Here is a 19464-nt window from a genome sequence, read left to right as displayed (position 1 = left end):
GCAATGAGAATTCTCAGAGGCACAGAGGTGAACCTGGCTTGCACCCGGTGAACTCCCAGACAATCAGAGCATGACCCCCCTCTCCTCTCCACCAGTCAAGGGCTTGCAAGTTGCAGGCTCCCTTACCAATCAGAGCCAGGCCCTCCTCTCCTCTCTTTTCCTCCAATCAGGGCTTGCACCCTCCCCCTTGCCCACCAATTCCCCTGCCAATCAGAGCCAAGCTTCCTACTCTTATCTTCCAATCAAAGCTGTGGACAAAGAAAGTCCTTTTCATCAAACCCACATGAATTCCTTCATCCTCTGCACGGATGGTAAATCTCTGCATGAATGCTGTACCTCCAGGTGTTTGTTGTTATGTTACTATGTTTAGAGGAAAGAAGAGAAGAGCAAAGAGAAGGGAGGGCAGGGGAAAGGTAGGGCACTTTTTAGGATTTAAACTTAGTAGGATTGTTCTGTTTTTTAAAGTTCCATATGTGTGTCTTGAAAACAAGGACCCCCCCCCCCTCCAAGTGCAGATGTAGCTTCAAGCTCACTGTATCAGAAGGCCCCAGATTCTCTGGGCTTTGCCTACTCGGCATGGTCCCACTCTGGACCACGTGCTCAGCTATCTTATTCCCCTTGTCTCCTCCTTCAAGCCCTTTGGGTTGATGCTGTTTGGGAGTGTTTGCTTCGGCTCCCATCCTACTTCTGCAGGAACCTTGTCTTTCACGTTCCCCTTTGCTCCCATAAAACCAGATTAATGGAAGGCCCGCCAGACCACTTCACTGGTCAATAAGAGTCTGAAACATCACAGGAATAAATTGAAAACATACGCTTTAACTCAAATGTTCCCGGGACTTTTGACATTACAGGTAAAGAACATTTTTCCTAATCCATTAAGTGGAATTTATTGCCCTTTGAAATACAGATCTCTTATTAAAGAAATCAGTCTAGTGCAGTCCCCCAAGTCATTGCCTAATAATATGCTTGTGCAAGTGGAGTTTTATTTGGGAGGAGCTTGATGAGGACAAGGGACGAACAATGTACAGGATACAAACATTTAAAATTTAAAATTTTTATTCTAAGAAAACCACTCTTACAGGTGCTTTGGCTCCCAGGACCCTGGCAGGCAGAGATCTGTAATTGTGAAAAAGAATCAAGGGTTTAGTGGACAGTCATCAAAAGCCACTAGTGGTATGTGACTCCGTATGCTAATGACATGCCTTAGACTACATTAATTAAAAATGTACTTTATAGGGCTTCCCTGGTGGCGCAGTGGTTGAGAATCCGCCTGCCAATGCAGGGGACACGGGTTCGAGCCCTGGTCCGGGAAGGTCCCACATGCCGCGGAGCAACTAAGCCCGTGTGCCACAACTACTGAGCCTGCGCTCTAGAGCCCACGAGCCACAACTACTGAGCCCACGTGCCACAACTACTGAAGCCCGTGCGCCTAGAGCCCGTGCTCCGCAACAAGAGAAGCCACCGCAATGAGAAGCCCACGCACCGCAACGAAGAGTAGCCCCCGCTCACCGCATCTAGAGAAAGCCCACGTGCAGCAACAAAGACCCAATGCAACCATAAATAAATTAATTAATTGGAAAAAAAATGTACCTTATAAAACCAGGATTGGGTGGTGAACACAGTGGTGTGCTGCCAGAGCCTGCTTTGAAGGAAGACTTGTTGCCTCAGCTGCTGGGGGTACTGTGGTGAGATTACCTGGTGACCCAGCTCCAGGTCTAGTTGAGCTACAAAGATTCCTGGAGATAGTTGCTCAGGGTAGCTCTGTGGGTTTGTTTCATAAATAAATTCCATGGCAAGCTCACATTGTTTATCCTCAAATAAGAGATTCCACAGGCTAGGCCTTGACGGAGAGGCTGCTTTTCTGCATACAGGTTATAGGCATTAGGAATTGCCTCAGCTTCTGAGAGCTGCCTCTCCAAGATCACACACCTACCCAGGGGGCCACATCCAGTGATGGATCAAAGCCAGAGGTCCTTGTGGGTTCTCCAAGGCTGTGGTTGAGCCTGTACTCAGGTCCACTTCTCCCTCTGCCCGCTCCTGCTTTGGTCCCCTCTCTTCCACAGGTGTTGATCTTGAGGACGCTCCTTTATAAACATCCTGCCCCCTAAATTCCACTTCGGAGTGTGCCAATTCTCTGCTCTGTGCTGGTTATAACACACTTGCAGAGCTGCCTTCAGAAACTGGACCAAGATTTTGTTCAATGTACAAATCTCACTGTTAGTCAAAGCTGCCTGAAATGAAATAAGCATCTTGTGAAGGTGAGGAGATCTTCAAAGAGGAGATGTTCAAAGAAAAACACTGTTGGAAAGATGAGGGGGATGTGAAGGGGTGAAAGCAAGAATCCTAAGGGTGGATGGACTGTATGTCCTTTAGGTCCCTTCCTACATCAAGATCTTAGTATCTGTATTCGTTTGCTAGAGCTGCCATAACAAAATACCACAGACTGTACGGCTTAAACAGCAGAAATTTATTTACTTACCGTTTTGGAGTCTAGACGTCCAAGATCAAGGTGTCAGCGGGTTTGGTTTCTTCTGAGGCTTCTCTCCTTAGCTTAGCAGGTGGCTGCCTTCTCCTGGTCTTCACATAGTCTTCCTCTGTGTCTGTGTCTGAATCTCCTCTTCTTATAAGGACATCAGTCATAATAGATTAGGACCCACCCATATAACCTCATTTTACCTTAATCACCTCTTTAAAGGCCCTGTTTCCAAATACAGTCACGTTCTGAGGTACAGGGATTAGGACTTCAACATAAGAATTTTGGAGGGCCACAGTTCAGTCCATAACAAAATCCCAAGATTTTACTCTATCCCAGATATATAGTACCCTTTAGCATATATCCAGCCCAGTGTTATAAAAGATCAAATTCAGTATTTAGTTACATAAGACAGAGTTGGCCAGGTTATGTTTGAAGGAACCACAGAATTTAAACTGCTAAACAAGTAGCCAATCGTAGCCTTTTAAAATGATGTTGCCTTCTTACCTAGTAGCTATGAGTATCATTATATCCACTCTACCTCATCCACGAATCTTAGCACTGGCCAGGCCAGCCAGTGTATTTACACCAATGTATACACACAAACACAGACTCTACACCCAAGAAGGGACAAGGGGAGTTTTTGGACATAATAGGATAACTGGATTTTCTGGGGGTAGTATCTGAGTATAAAAAGAAAAAGGCTACTATGATGGCTTTACCTCTTGTATTCACTCACTATTCATTTATTCATCCCTTCAAACACTAATCATTGGGTTCCAATTACCTGGTAAGCATTGTGCTAATTGATTTGGGAAAAATAACCTTGTAAAAATCAAAATCCCACCTCCAAAGAGGGAATATTTTGGTAAGACAAATAAGCTGTGCTGCAGTAATGATGATGCCATAAAGCGTGGGCTTTGTCATCAAAAGGACTGGGCTCAAGGCCCAACTCCACCCTGGGTCAGCTGTGTGACCTTGGGCAAGTCACTCAACCTCTCTAAGCATCAGTTTCCTCACTTGTGCAATGGGGATAATTATAACACTTACCAGTTGGCATCTCCAAGTGGTGGGTTGGGAAGTTTTAGTCCCTCTCTTCCATAACTGCCATGAGCATCCTCCAAAGCCACCTTGAATCAGTATGAAATCTAAGTTAAAATCAGCATGTTTACTTGGCATCTCCCCCTTCCAGTTAGATTGCAGCCCTGAAGCCCCTTCTATATAGAAATCTTTGAGCTACCAGTTTGCCTCATATACTGTGAAAATTAAACAAGGCAATGCATGCAGTATGCTTTCTCATGTAAATGTCCAGTAAATGTTAGCATTGTTAAGGCATTTTGCAGTAAGTAACATAAGGGTAACGTGATCAACTCATCCCAGTCCCTCCAACCTTCATCTCAGGAGCCCTCCTCAGTGCCAGACAAACCTACATAAGAATGTCCAAGTATGTTACTTGTAAATGATATAAGGATTCAGTGGGATAAAGGGTCACTTTTAATTTTTTTAAGAATGAGGACTGTTCTGTGGAAGATGTAAGATTTAATCTGGTCTCTGAAGCATGGCAAATCCAAGTGGAAAGAATAACATCAACAAAGCTATGTAGGTGGCGAAGGGTAAGGCGTGTTCCTGTAACATGTGGGTGCCCCTATCAGATGGATCTTTGCTGGGTGAGGTGGGAGTTAAGGCTAAGAGTGAAGATTGGAGCTGAAATCCAAAGTGTTTTTTATAAGATAGGCTGAAAAGGTTGAGGTTGGTATTCTGTAGTCAGTGAGGAACTACTGACTAGTGAAAAGTTTTAAGCTGATAATTGAGTTGATCAGAAGTGTTTCAAGGAGATGGCTCTGGTAAGAGCCTTTGGTAACCATTGGGGTCATGGGCTGATCTGGAGCAGAGAGAGGTCAGGAGAAGGAGACCCATAGGAAAGAAGCTAATGAGATTGTCCAGAGAAGAAAGGATGAGGACCTGAGCTAAGGCAGTGACCGTGAGACTGGCAAGAGGGCTGTAGATGGAGAAGCCCACCAGGAAGACGTTCTCCTATGGGGATTGGTGGACAATTGGTGGAAGAGAGCAAGAGGGGAAAAGGAGTCAAGTATGTCATGGTCACTCTAGCCACAAACAGAAGAAGAGGAAGTAAAGAAGAGGGGCTTAGAGAAAGAGGGAGACCTTGAATTTGTTATCAGAGTTATTGACAGAATTGATGAGGTGGCCAGACATTCAGAAGAAGATGTTCAGCAGACATGGAAACTGTCCATGATTCAGGATTGAGATGTGAGTTGGAAGCCAGCCCTAGAGATGTGAGCTCCCAGCTGGGGCAGAGAAGGAAACTACTGGTAGTGGTGGTGGAGGGGCACAGGGGGCATACGTAGCCAGAGCAGGGAAACAGAGGGTGTAGGAAAAGCTGGAGATGGAGGAGAGGACACAGACTTATCATCCATCCGTCCATCCATCTGTCCACCCATCCATCCATCCATCCATCCATCCATCCATCCAGATGAGGGGTGTATTAAAATCTGTCCCAACAGTCCAGAAGTTCAAGCTCACTGGGAAAGGCTGACAGGGAGGAGCCTGCCAGAGGGCTGTGGGGGCCAGAGCAGAATGTCTAACTTCAGGGCTCCAGGCTGCGTGGACAGAGAGCCTCCAGAGATCAAGAAAATAAAACAAATCAAAGGAACAAGAAGAATCAAGTCTGGAAAAGATTTTTGGATTAGAAAAGCTGTGAGGCCAGAAGTCAGATTGCAAAAGATAAAAAATAAATAGGTGGTGAAAACATGGAGAGAGAGAACATTGCTAGATTAGCAACTTTTTTTTTAATTGAAGTATAGGTGATTTACAATGTTGTGTTAATTACTGCTGTACAGCAAAGTGGCTCAGTTATACATATGTACACATTCTTTTCATATTCTTTTACTGTATAGCACAGGGAGAGCAATTCTTTTTTTAAATGATAATACCCAGTTTGGGGAGGGGGGGTATCCCCAGGGGATGCTCAGAAAAGGCAAACACACACAGAGCTGGGAGAATATAAATTTGTGCAAATCTTTTGGCTCATAATCTGATAAAATATCGAAAGTCTTAAAAATGTTGACATACCCACATAATTATATTTCTAGGAATTTATTCACATAAATAATAAACGATGGACACATTTATGATGGCAGAAAATAGTAGACATTAGGAAGAGCGCTGGGATGGACCTCTGGCTTTCCCGCATGCAGCCTCCTCCCCAGGCTGCCCTCAGCCCGTGCGCCAGCCAGCTCCGTTATAGCGACCTGCAGCCCCTGCGTCGTGATTAGTGATGATGAACCAGGTTATGACCTAGATTTATTTTGTATACCTAATCATTATGCTGAGGATTTGGAAAAGGTGTTTATTCCTCATGGACTAATTATGGACAGGACCGAAAGGCTGGCTTGAGATGTGATGGAGGAGATGGGAGGACGTCACATCGTAGCCCTCTGTGTGCTCAAGGGGGGCTATAAATTCTTCGCTCACCTGCTGGATTACATCAAAGCGCTGAACAGAAATAGTGATAGATCCGTTCCTATGACTGTAGATTTTATCAAATTGAAGAGCTACTGTAATGACCGGTCAACAGGCGCCATAAAAGTAATTGGTGAAGAAGATCTCTCAACTTTGACCGGAAAGACTGTCTTGATTGTTGAAGATATAATTGACACTGGTAAAACGATGCAAACCTTGCTTTCCTTGGTCAAGCAGCTTAATCCAAAGATGGTCAAGGTTGTGAGCTTGCTGGTGAAAAGGACCCCTCGAAGTGTTGGATATAGACCAGACTTTGTTGGACTTGAAATTCCAGACAAGTTTGTTGTAGGATATGCCCTTGACTATAATGACTACTTCAGGGATTTGAATTATGTCTGTGTTATTAGTGAAACTGGAAAAGCAAAATACAAAGCCTAAGAGAGAGTTCAAGTTGAGTTTGGCAACATCTAGAGTCCCATTGAAATCACCAGTAAAATTATTAAATCTTCTAGTTCTGTTTTCAGCTGCTCAGTAGAGCTTATTGCATGTATCTTCTAAGAATTTTATCTGTTTTGCATTTTAGAAATGTCAGTTGCTGTAGTCCCGAACTCTTTATCTGCACTATGGGCCTACGGACTATCAGTTCCCTTTGGGTGGGTTGTTGTTGGACTCGTGAATGAAAATTCTCTTAAACCACATCACTATTGAATAAAAATATTGAAATTATATCTGTGAGAAACATTTAAAGAGAAGAATAGATTAGTTTTTTAATTGGTATTTTAATTTTTATATATTCAAAAAAGAACAGAAGTGATTGAATGTTGTTGATTACACCACTGTGTGTTTAGAAAAGTAAGAAGCATTAAGTTTCATGTCAGTGACAGCACTTGGAGGTGCTGTTATGTTGGATAAACCATATGTCCTGGAATTATTTTAGTAGGTTTCAGTAATGTTAACTGTATTTTCCCGCTTGTTGAGATGATTTCCGGTGAAGCTTTGTCAAAAGTTCCTTTTAAATGCAGATCAATAAATTCCAAAAACCTACTACTTTTTGAATTCTTGAATGTAAAAATCCTTAAAATGAAGGCTGTCTCTTTAAAAGAAAAAAAAAAGAAAATAGAAAACATTAAATATCTAATAAATATTGGTTAAATACAGCCATTTTGAGATAGCAATCATCAAAATATATATTTTAGCAACATCATATGACAAAATGTCCGTGATACATTAAATGGGAAATTATAACATAGTAAATGCAACATGCCACCAATTTTATGAAGATGTATATTGTACACCTACACCCCCCCCCACCCACCCCCCACCACACACACAAGAGTTTAGGCATCAACAGAACTGTTAATGAATTTAAAAGTGGTTGTCTCATGGTAGTGGAATAATAGGTGACTTTTTTCCTTCTGATACTTTTTGTATTTTCCAAATTTCTCCAATATACATGTAGTGCTTTTTAAACAGAAAAAAAAGTTTGAACTTAAAAAGAAAGAGGAGGTAACTGGAAGGAACAGCAAGGTCAATGGAAGTGTGGGGATAAGAGAAGGTGTGTGGGGCGGAAGGACTGAGGGTGCGGAGGGGAATGATCGATGCCCTGTGCTCCCCAGAGGAGGAGGGAGAGAAAGAGACCAAGGGCCCAGAGACAGGCACTGACTACTGCAGAGAAGAGAGGTGAGGGTGAGGGGACAGATAAGAAAGGTTAGAAGTTGCCTGAGGTCATTTTGAGTGACCTAGATCTTCTCCACCAAGTGAGTGGCTGGACGGGTGATGGGCAGGGGAAAGAAGTAGGTGGAATGTGGGGATTCTTCCAGACATGGCTCAGCGGTTGGCCAAGAATCCCTCAAACCCTCAAGAAAGTAAGTAGACCCAGTTATGCAAATTTATGACCTCCTCCAGAAAGGTCACCTCTCCAAGGGAGTACCCTTGGTCTTAGAATCTTATCCACTTATTGGTTAGCCCAGGGAGCTCATTAATCAGCATTCTTAATTGGACAAAGTGAGAGTAAGAGTGTCATCTCTCATTCAGCTCGGCCTTCCACCGAGGCATCCCGAAGAGGGGCTCCGTCCCATCTGTCTAGGGCAGCACAGAGCCAGTGACTGCTTCTCATGCCAGGAGTTCACAGAGTCAGAACAAAAACATGGCCTTGCCCCCAGATTGCAGCGACTACCGCTTTCCAGCACCACCCTGCGTGGCCAGGCAGTTGTTCTCCAGGAGAAGCAAATTCACAGGAGTAAGACCTCGAAGTAGCTTAGCAGCTAGACCGGGCCCTCCCTCTTGGCCCCCTCATTTCCTAATTGTCACAGTTGGCATGAGGATTATTTAGTGAATACTTTGGGGTTGTGGGAATATTCTTTCATTTATTCATTTACTCAAATATTATTACTCAGTACCTAGCAATTTGGACATTCAGTGGTCAGTAAGATGGGAAGTCCCACTTAAGGTTTCCAGCATGGAAATGATTTCTCCCTTCCAGCTCTATCGCTTCTTCTTTCTCCCATACCATAGCTCCAGAGCTGCCTCTTCCAGTGCAAAACAATGAGGATTCATTCCTCTCCAGTGCCTGGGTCAGTAAGTTGTGTTGAATGCTATTTACTGTTATGCAAAAATAAATGAAGTGGTCATTTCTTCTGTACAGCAAAGTGACTCAGTTATACACACACAGGGAACTATATTCAAATATCCAGTGACAAACCGTATATATATATATATATATATATATATATATATATATATATATACAAAGAATATATTCATATGCTTTTCCATCATGGTTTGTCACCGGATATTGAATATAGTTCCCTGTGCTATACAATAGGACCTTATTGTTTATCCACCCTATATATAATAGCTTGCCTCTGCTAATCCCAGACTCCCAATTCTTCCCTCCCCCACCCCTCTCCCCCTTGGCAACCACAAGTCTATTCTCTATATCTGTGAGTCTGTTTTTGTTTCATAGGTATGTTGATTTGTGTCCTATTTTATTTTATTTTCAAAGAATTTTTATTTTGTTTTTACATTTTTTGATGTGGACCATTTTTTTAAAGTCTTTATTGAACTTATTGCAATATTGTTTCTGTTTTATGTTTTGGTTTTTTGGCCCCGAGGCATGTGGATCTTAGCTCCCCGAAGAGGGATTGAACCCGCACCCCCTGCATTGGAAGGCAAAGTCTTAACTCCTGGACCGCCAGGGAAGTCCCTGTGTCCTATTTTAGATTCCACATACTTCAGTAAAATTTAAAAAGAAATTAAAAAATTAAAAAAAAATAAAGTGTGCTGTAAAACTGAAAAAAAAAAAAGTAGATTTCATGAGAGCTTTGCAAGGCAATTTTGGAATGAGACCCAGCGAGCCCACCACAACTCTGGTATATAGCACCTTCCGTCTGGAGTGTATGCCACCCTAGACTATATATCCCTAGCAGGGAGCCTGGGATGTTTCCATTCATGTTGGCTGAATGAATAAATCATTCAATAAATATATGCTTATGTGGACCTGGCACACACGACCTTGCATGTCGTTCATTTTCCTATGTCTCCTCAACTAAATTAGAGGCTTCTTTAGGTCTGGGAACCTGGCTTGTTTCACCTTTGTAACCTACTCTCTGCCTTCCCAGTGGATATTTGTTAATACTCATGACAGTCCCTCTGGAGTTGAGGGACTCATCTTTTTCCTGGGGTGTAGGCACCAGCTCCATTTTCCAAGGCAGTCTCTCTTCTCTCCCCTCTTGTCCCTCACACCCCTGCAGGCAACCTCAGATGTTACCCCTACAAGCTTGGGCTCCCGGGAGTGTCCTCCTCCAGGGCCATCTGTGTCTGGGATACATGTAATGAGCCTCTCTAACCACTAGAGGGTTGGCTTAACTTGAAACACAGGTATAGCTAATGGGTAGGATGGTCTTTAATTTATGGAACAAACCAGGATACTTTGGAGCTGGTATAATTATACCAGGACAGTAGATGTAAATAAGGGTTTTCCCAGGCACACTGGGATGTACGGTTACCCTACTAATGAGTCCAAGGGCCTGGAAGAAAGAAAATGACTGTTTTGAGGAAGGTGGAAACCTTGTAAGTCTGTGACTAGGGCAGCTCATTTGCCTGGGAGTAACCCCTGGGGGCCTTCCAATTAGCTTACAATTGCCTGAGGGCCTGAAATCAGAGGGAGGATGTTGTCTGTAAATACTGAAAGTGTGGAATAGCTTTTCTCAGAGGAATTTCACAGCTCTTTGTGTTTACAGTCTCATCTTTCCCTGCTTTGTCCCTGGCAGGGAAGCAGGAGTATTGCACATAGGGCGTTTATAAGGTTTCATACTGTGCAGACATAAACCCTGGAGTGCTTCTGGGGGACAGTACATGCCAACAAAGGTGTCCTAGTCTCCAGACAATGGCTCAGAAGTAGTCTACGTAAACATACTTGCCCCTCCTGGGCAAGGATGGGGTGTACCCCGAGGCTGGGCCGCTGGGCCTGGGTTAGGAGCTCTGCCTGTTATGTTCTCTCAGTGCAGCAACCAGCTCCGCACAGGTGTGAGTTCCAGGCTCCCCACTGCACCCAATCGACTGACCCATCTTGGCAATTGTTTGAAGAACTGCAATGAACGTGGGATTACAGTTATCTCTTTTCGATACTGATTTCATTTTTTGGATATATTCCTAGAAGTGGGATTGCTGGATCAAATGGTACTTTTTTTGTAATTCTTTGAGGAACCTCCATACTGTTTTCCATAACAGCTGCACCAATTCACATGCCCACCAACAACATACAAAAGTTCCAATTCTCTACTTCTTTGCTAACATCTGTTAATTTTTTTTTTTTTTTTATAATACACATCCTAACAGGTGTGAGGTGATGTCTCACTGGAGTTTTGATTTGTGTTTCCATGATGATTAGTGATGTTGAGCACTTCGTCATATGTCTGTTGGTCATTTGTATCTCTTCTTTGGAGTAATATCTATCCAAGTCCTTTGCTCATTTTAAAACCAGGTTATTTGTCCTTTATTTTTTTTCTTTTTGCAATTGAGTTGTAGTAGTTCTTGTGTGTTTTGGATATAAGATTTTTTTCAGATATAAGGATTGCAAATATTCCCTCCCATTCTGTATGTTGCCTTTTCATTCTGTTGATTGTTGAAGAGACTATTTTTCCCCATGGTGTCATCTTAGAACCTCGGCGATTATCATTTGGCCATGTATGTGTCAGTTTATTTGGGGGCTCTTTATTCTGGTCCATAGGTCTATCTGCCTATTTCTATGCCAGTACCATACTGTTTTGATTGCTGTGACTTTGTAATGTTTTGATGTCAGGTGTTTTGATGATGTGGTTCCCTATGTATTTTAAGAATGTCTTTCCATTTCTATTAAAATGACATTGGAATTCTGATAGATGTTGCAAATGAATCTGTGCATCACTTTGGGTAGTATGGAAATGTCAACAATATTGTCTTCCAGTGTATGAACATGTAATGTCATTCCAATTAATGTGTTGCCTTTAATTCTTTGAGCAATCTTTTGTAGTTTTCAGTGTACAAGTCATTTACCTCCTTAGGGCCTTTTGCCCCTGCCATCCCTGGATCTTCCAGGAGTCAGGGGTGAGAAGGATGGGCTCATGAGGAGAGAGAAATTTACCTCCCTCCCCTTTGTACCTGCTCTCTGAATATGTCTAGCAGAGGTGCACTGGGCCATGCTCTTCACCTCTGCTTACAAGTGGGCCCCCTGCTGGGAATTCCTCTAAGACTTAGGTGTTGACATTACTGTTTGAGTGTCCCCAAGGCCTCACATAATGCCTGGTACATCTGCATGAGCACAGCAGATACCTACAGATGAATGAACAGATCAGGCCAGCAAGCGACTCTGCAGCAAGGAACAGCCAGGGGAGAGGCAGTAACATCTTCCTTCTCTTTGGATCTCTAGAGGTGCACTGTACAGTGTGGCAGCCACTAGCCAGATGTGCCTGTTTATAATTAATTTAAGTCAATCTATAATTAACTCAATCTATTATGATAAAATAAAGCATCCAAATTGCTCAGTCCCACTAGCCACATTTCAAATTTGTCGATACAGTTGGAATTTCAGGTTTGTAAACTTAGAGGTGAGAGCTATAATGGGCCCATAGAAGTGAGAAGTTGAAAGGTGATTCCTTCAGGATCTTTCTCTCATTTGAAGGTTTGAAACTGTGATCAATGTCTTGTTAAAGGGCTCTGACTCCACAGAGCACAGGGAAGGTCTGAGAACTTGCAGGAAAAATCAGGGTGCTGCTGTGTGACCTACCACAACCTCTTAACCCTCTGCCTTTTCTTGCCCCTTCCCCCTTCCCTCTCTCCACTAGTAGCCACTAATTTGTTTGTTCTCAATACCTGTGACTCTTTTTTGTTATATTCATTCATTTGTTTTATTTTTTAGATTCCACATATAAGCAATAACATACAGTGTCTTTCTCTGTCTGACTTATTTCACTAAGCACAATACCCTCCAGATCCATCCAAGTTGTGGCAAATGGCAAAATTTCATTCTTTTTTATGGCTGAGTAGTATTCCATTGCATGTATATACCACATCTTCTTTACCCATTCATCTGCTGACGAATACTTAGGTGGCTTCCATATCTTGACTATTGTGAAAAATGCTGCTATGAACATCAGGGTGCATGTATCTTTTCAAATTAGTGTTTTCATTTTCTATGGATATATTCCCAGGAGTGGAATTGCTGGATCACATGATAGTTTTATTTTTAGGTATTTTAGGAACCTCCATACTGTTTCCACAGTGGCTATACCAATTTACATTCCCACCAACAGCGTACAAGCTTTCCTTTTTCTCCACATCCTTGCCAACATTTGTTATTTGTGGTCTTTTTGATGATAGACATTCTGACAGGTGTGAGGTGATATCTCATTGTGGTTTTGATTTGCATTTCCCTGATGATTAACAATGTTGAACATTTTTCATGTGCCTGATGGCCATCTGTATGTCTTCTTTGGAAAAATGTCTATTCAGGGCTCCTGCCCATTTTTCAATCTTCTATGAGCTGTTCATATGTTTTGGATATTAACCTCTTATCAGTCATATCATTTGCAAATATTTTATCCCTTTCAGTAGGCTTTTTGTTTTGCTGATGGTTTCCTTTGCCATGCAAAACTTTTAAGTTTAATTAGGTCTTATATTTGTTTATTTTTGTTTTTGCTTCTTTTGCCTTATGAGACATATTCAAAAATGTATGCTATGATTTATGTCAAAGAGTGTTCTGCCTATATTTTCTTCTAGGAGTTTTATGGTTTCTGGTCTTACATTTAGATCTTTAATTAGTTTTGAGTTTATTTTTGTGTATCGTGTTAGGGAGTGTTCTAATTTCATTCTCTTACATGTAGCTGTCCAGTTTTCCCAGCACCACTTACTGAGGAGACTGTCTTTTATCCATTGCCTATTCTTGTCTCCTTTGTCATAGATTAATTGACTATAAGTGCAAGAGTTTATTTCTGGGCTCTATTCTGTTCCAGGATATATGTGTCAATCCTTAGAATCTACTTATATGATGAAAAAACAAAAACATAAACATATAATACTTTCTAAAGCAATTTGAGGGTTTTAAAAATTAAATTTAAAATTATACTTAGTAACTAATATTACTCTCCTATTTCTGCACCAACAATACACTTAAGACATTCAGTTGTAACTCTGCCTGCTTATCTGTATTTCTTCCTAGACTGTAAGATATGGGAGGAGAGGGATAATGTTTGTTAGTTTGCTGTAACATTCCCAAGGTTAATAAGTATTTTTCACATTGTATCATTTAGAAAATATCTATAAAGATCTGAATCAATATACAACAATCTTTATTATATTTTCCATGTCACTTTACATCAGAACCCTGAGGCGGACAACTGTGAGTCTACGCTGAGATCTCTTCTTTAACTTTTCTTTTTATTTCAATGAAATTATTTCCTGCCCTTCTGTGCAATCCCTATAACCACACATTACAGGGGCTGCAAGTTATTCTCCCTTAACTCCATAAATATTCAGGGAAGTCTCAGTAATCAGTGAGGATTTCCAGTCATTTTATAACATGTTTCCTAAGAGCAAATTTCTGATTATTTAGGTCACAACTAAAACACCCAGAAAGGAATCCAGAGACTTTCACTCATCCAAAAATTCTAATGGTTTTGTAAGTATCAACGCTCTATATTAGTTTTTTTTTTGCTTGAAGTACTTAAAGAAGTTTTTGGCTTCTTTACAAGACTTGAATAAAATAGAATAGAGAACCAAAAGTGTTTCCAAGAACTTGACCATCAAAAATGGCAGCTGGGAATTGTTTTATCTCTGCAGGTTGTTTTGGAAGGTCCTAAGTGGAAAATATATACTGTCTTTACTTTTTTTTTTTTTAATTTATTAAACTTATTTATTTTTGGCTGCATTGGGTCTTCGTTGCTGTGCGCGGCCTTCCTCTAGCTGCAGTGAGCAGGCGCTGCTCTTCGTTGCGGTGCGTGGGCTTCTCATTGCGGTGGCCTCTCTTGTTGCGGAGCAAGGGCTCTAGGCGCACGGGCTTCAGTAGTTGTGGCTCGCGGGCTCTAGAGCACAGGCTCAGTAGTTGTGGCACACGGGCCTAGTTGCTCCGTGACATGTGGGATCTTCCCGGACCAGGGCTCGAACCCATGTCCCCTGCATTGACAGGCAGATTCCCAACCACTGCATCACCAGGGAAGATACTGGCTTTCCATAGTATGAAATTGCAAATAACTCTTTAAATTATCATGTATGTATGCCTGAATAATGTGCCCTTTGAAAGCAAGTCTTAGTTAGGGAGATGAACTGGCTGTTACAAAAGAAACAGTATGAAGGATTAGTCACTACAAGACTTGATGGTGGACTGGTTGATTTTGTCAATATGCAATAACCTGTGAGTGGGAAATTACTAGTTTGGGACTTTAAATTTTCAGCCCAAACGTGATTAAAAAAGGCTTTTATGCGTTTTTCAGATCACTCTTAAGTGTTTTTTTATTTTTTTATAGTAGCAGAACATAGCTGTCTCTAAAAACCAGACCCATCTAATACTTTTGGTTCCAGAATTAAGAGGTGAGTGAATTAAGAGCATAGCTAAGTCTTACATGAAATTTAGAGTATTAATTAGGAAAAAGTATCACCTTTAAATTTCAGCTGAATGTATATAGAAGCATTTAGATTGATCTGAGCATTGAGACTGCATACTGGATAGTTTGGGTTTCATGGCTCTGAAACCAGCAGGCAATGGTGTGGGTTATTACCCTGGTTGGAGTGATTGATCCTGCTACATAATGGTTATAAAGGGGTGTGTATCTGGAATCCGGAAGATTTCCAAGGGATAATTCATCGTACTTCTTTGTCTAATTAGTGAAGACCCCTGAATCTAATGTAGTTGGAGCTACCAAGAAATTTCCACCAAGTAAATAATCATAAATAACTAAAATGATTTGAGGGCAAGAAAGAGATGGACTAGGTAGTGGAAAAATGAAATTAAAAGCACCAACATCTCAAGACTAGTTTTAGGCATTTAGAAATAGGCACACTCTTCCCTTTCATTTTAAGTGGCATATATTAGCCACTACTTCCTTTCTTCCTAAATATTACATGTAAGATGTGTTGGTGCACTTTTACCTTATAATTTTATCTCTGATTATCATAGAACAGTATATTTTCATTAGAAAAAAAACAACAACATAGCCATCACCCAGAGATGGCTATAGTGATTGATTCAACTGTGGATCTCTACCTTGAAAAGAGAGCTTCAGGACATCTTCATGTAAATGAGGAATGGGTTGTGTTATTATAGATCAACGCATGCTCTTGTTGATTTTGCCATTGTTCAAAAGTTAAAATATAAGTCATTGGGTTGAACTGTGGGAAAGAATGGAATTTTGGCAATGACATCAATTCCAAAATCCTTCTGTGCTCACCCTTCTGGTGGAAGGACTGTAAGCCTGGGAATTACATATCTCAATTCCCTTGCCTCCAGATTTCTGGATGGGATCTTAAGTTCTACCAATGAGATAAACTTGCATGACGTTCAGAAGGTAGAAAGGAAGTGGATGTCCTATTAATCTTCCTGTACTAGTGGTGAGCAGAAGTGCGTGTTTTTGTTTGTTTGTTTTACAGTCCAGGTCTTTTATTTTCTTTACACCAGCCATGCCATGAATTCACAGGGAATGGATTCCAACAGCTCAGGCTCCTTTCTATTGGTTCTCACGAAGTGTGCCTTTCTGGGTGGAGCAGGCCGGTGCTTCAGCTGAACCCAAAAATCTTTCTCTTTTGCTTCCTTCTTTTTCTGGTCACTTTCTTTCACATGTTTCAGGAAGGTATCTCGGCTCTCAGAGTGCTTAATATGCTTTATCACACATTAATTCTCTTGGCAAGAATCTTGCCCTTGTTTGTTTACAACAGTGGCAACAGCATTCCGGGTAACATCATAGACTCTTCCAGATTTGCCATGGTGACATTTGTGGGGCATTGCTTTTTGAACAGTGCTTATTCCCTTGATGTCTACAATATCGCCTTTCTTGTAGATTCGCAAGTATGTGGCCAAAGGAACAAATCCATGTTTTCTAAAGGCCTAGAGAATATATAACAGGTGCCTCTCCTCTTTCCCTTTGTTTTGGTCGTTCTGGTGAATTACTGGAAGATGGCAGTTCCCACCAAAAGACCAGAAGTGTATGCTTTTCTAAAAGTGAGGTTTTGGGGGTTTTTCCCCAGCGACTTCAGGTCATTTTTCATGCACTTGCCCTGGCTCTGCAAGCCAGGAGTAGTAATGGTGACAGTGTCTTGACGAAGCAGGGAGGCGAGAAGCAGCATCTTACCGATTCTCTGGCTAAAAACTCATGAGTAAAACTGAAACTTACAAATTCTCCCTTTGGCTTTTATTTCTTTAGTACCTGAACAATTTTATAAATGTCTGATTCCCTGTATTTGATATCTGTTGCTGAAAAACTGTTAATATGTCTTTTTTCTACAGTAAATACTGATTGATTCAGGTAGCCAATCTACCAGTAACTCAGCCAGTATCTCCTTCATTACATATTGATACGGTTTTGAAATTTGGAATATTGGATGGTATTTCTAAAATCTATACCACTTTCATGAATATATTACTGAATTACATAGGAAAATACAACATATCTCTATCTGAATATTTAATGTTACCAATTATTTTTGTTCCATGGGAAAAAATTTAGTTTCTATAAAATATACATTAACATAATCTTTAAAATATCAAATGAGGATTTATTCTAGCTTACAATCTTTCTGTGAGCATTGATCTCAATGGAACAGTCAGCTTTGCATCTGCCAAGTTAAGTTTTTTAATTGGCCAATTCCTGATTAATTTGCATCAGACAAACAAAATAAATAAGTTTCATTAGACATAGCAATATAAAATGAATAATCAAATAAAACAGTTGAATTAAAAATTAAAATAAAATACGTTTATAGGTCGGTAAGTAAATGCATAGCTACATGGATATATAGATCTTTGTATAGATTTATATACTAAATACATTCTGAACATCTCCACGTGGCTCTCTGAGAAACTTCTCAAACTTAACATGCCTAAGACTGAACTTCTGACCTCTTTCTCTCACTTCAACCTAAAATCAGCTATGACTTTCCCCATACCTATCTTTTTAGTTGCTCAGGACAAAAAACTTGGTTTCATCCTGAGGTAGGAGATAGATGGGTCCCTGGGCTGAACAGCTGGAGTTTGTCAAGTGGAGTGAATTGGAGCTTTGTTTGCCCTGACACAAAGGAGCTTTGTCCTTTTCAAGGACAAAGTTAGTGGCAGAAGCTGAGCTCTGCTGGAGTAAAGAGATAAGATGACCACATCTATCACTCCTGAGGTCAAGGAGACCTCCCTCAGTGCACATGCACAGAAAGACTCCTCAGTGGTCAAAAAGGGAGAGGGCGTTACCCCATAGTATGTGCTATCAATCTCCCATAGGCCCTTGAGCTGGAATCCGTCTTGGGTAAAAGATGTGCACACGTGTCGGGCAGGGCACTGGGACAGGTCATATGTGGGAAAAGAAGCGAGGTAATTGGCTAGAGGAGAACAAAGACTGGGAAGAACCCCCCTATATAAGTGATTTAAATCACCTCTCTGGCACTCTCCTCATTAGGTAGGATGCCCATACTCTTCTCTGGGTGTGTATTTCTGATTTGCTTCTGCTCTAAATTAACTGCATCTTTGTTCTATTTGCATGCACTGTGCTCCCAATAAACTCTGTGCCTGCTATACAGTGTTTCTTTGTGGAATTCTTTCTTCAAAGAGGACAAGGACCAAGGTCCTCTCCCCTTCCAACATTAATCCTTGATGATTTATTCAAATACACACCTCAATCCTCCAATAAATCCTCTCAGCTACCATCATCGATTGCCTGGAATATGCAATAACTTCCTTATAGATTTCACCTGATTTTGTCCTTGTCCTTATAAATCTGCCCTTTAAAAATTCCACCCAGGGTGATCTGGTTAAATAGAATCAAATTATGTCAGCTCCCTGCTCAAAAGGTCAGCTTCCCCCTGACTCACAGCAAATGCAATAGCTGGTAATACAGCTTTATGGGGAATCTAACACCTATGCCTCCCTAACAATATCTTCCCAGTAGCCTCTGCGTATTGGGACTCCTTCAGACTGTCCTATTGTTTCTCAAACACTAGAGCATTTGCAATGGCTGCCTCCTCTGTTTAGACACTTTTCCCTGAACTATTTGTATGGTTAGTAACCTCATCTACTTTACATCTATTTTTTTTTTTTTTTGTCTGAGTTGGGTCTTCGTTGCTGTGCTCAGGCTTTCTCTAGTTGTGGCGAGTGGGGGCTACTCTTCGTTGCGGTGCACGGGCTTCTCATTGTGGTGGCTTCTCTTGTTGTGGTGCATGGGCTCTAGGCATGCGGGCTTCAGTAGTTGTGGCATGCAGGCTCAGTAGTTGTGGCTCGTGGGCTCAGTAGTTTTGGCTTGTGGGCTCTAGAGCGCAGGCTCAGTAGTTGTGGCGCATGGGCTTAGTTGCTCCATGGCATGTGGAATCTTCCCGGACCAGGGCTCGAACCAGTGTCCCCTGCATTGGCAGATGGATTCTTAAGCACTGCGCCACCAGGGAAGCCCTACATCTATTTTTAATGTAATGTTTTTACTGATTCAACCCAGACTTTACTTTTTAATGTCTCAATTTTCTAGTAATAATGAATTCAATTTCCCGATTTATTCTTCACTATCACACTTATTCCTCACTAATGTAGTTTGCTTTATTTACTTATTAGCCATCTGCTTCCTCTCCACTCCCATTAGAACTTAAATACCGGGCTTCCCTGGTGGCGCAGTAGTTGAGAATCTGCCTGCCAATGCAGGGGACATGGGTTCAAGCCCTGGTCCGGGAAGATCCCACATGCCACGGAGCAACTAGGCCCGCGAGCCACAACTACTGAGCCTGCATGTCTGGAGCCTGTGCCCCACAACAAGAGAGGCCACGACAGTGAAAGGCCCGTGCACTGCGATGAAGAGTGG

General features: G+C 41.6%; 1 pseudogene; it reads left to right on the top strand.

The window, feature by feature from the left end:
• Positions 1 to 4509: 4509 nt before the first annotated feature.
• Positions 4510 to 6391, top strand: LOC103002683 (hypoxanthine-guanine phosphoribosyltransferase-like; annotated as a pseudogene).
• Positions 6392 to 19464: the final 13073 nt, after the last annotated feature.

The sequence above is a fragment of the Balaenoptera acutorostrata genome, chromosome 1 (genome assembly GCF_949987535.1).
Source record: "Balaenoptera acutorostrata chromosome 1, mBalAcu1.1, whole genome shotgun sequence".
Lineage (NCBI taxonomy): Eukaryota > Metazoa > Chordata > Mammalia > Artiodactyla > Balaenopteridae > Balaenoptera > Balaenoptera acutorostrata.
This window is presented reverse-complemented; position numbering and strand designations above follow the sequence as displayed.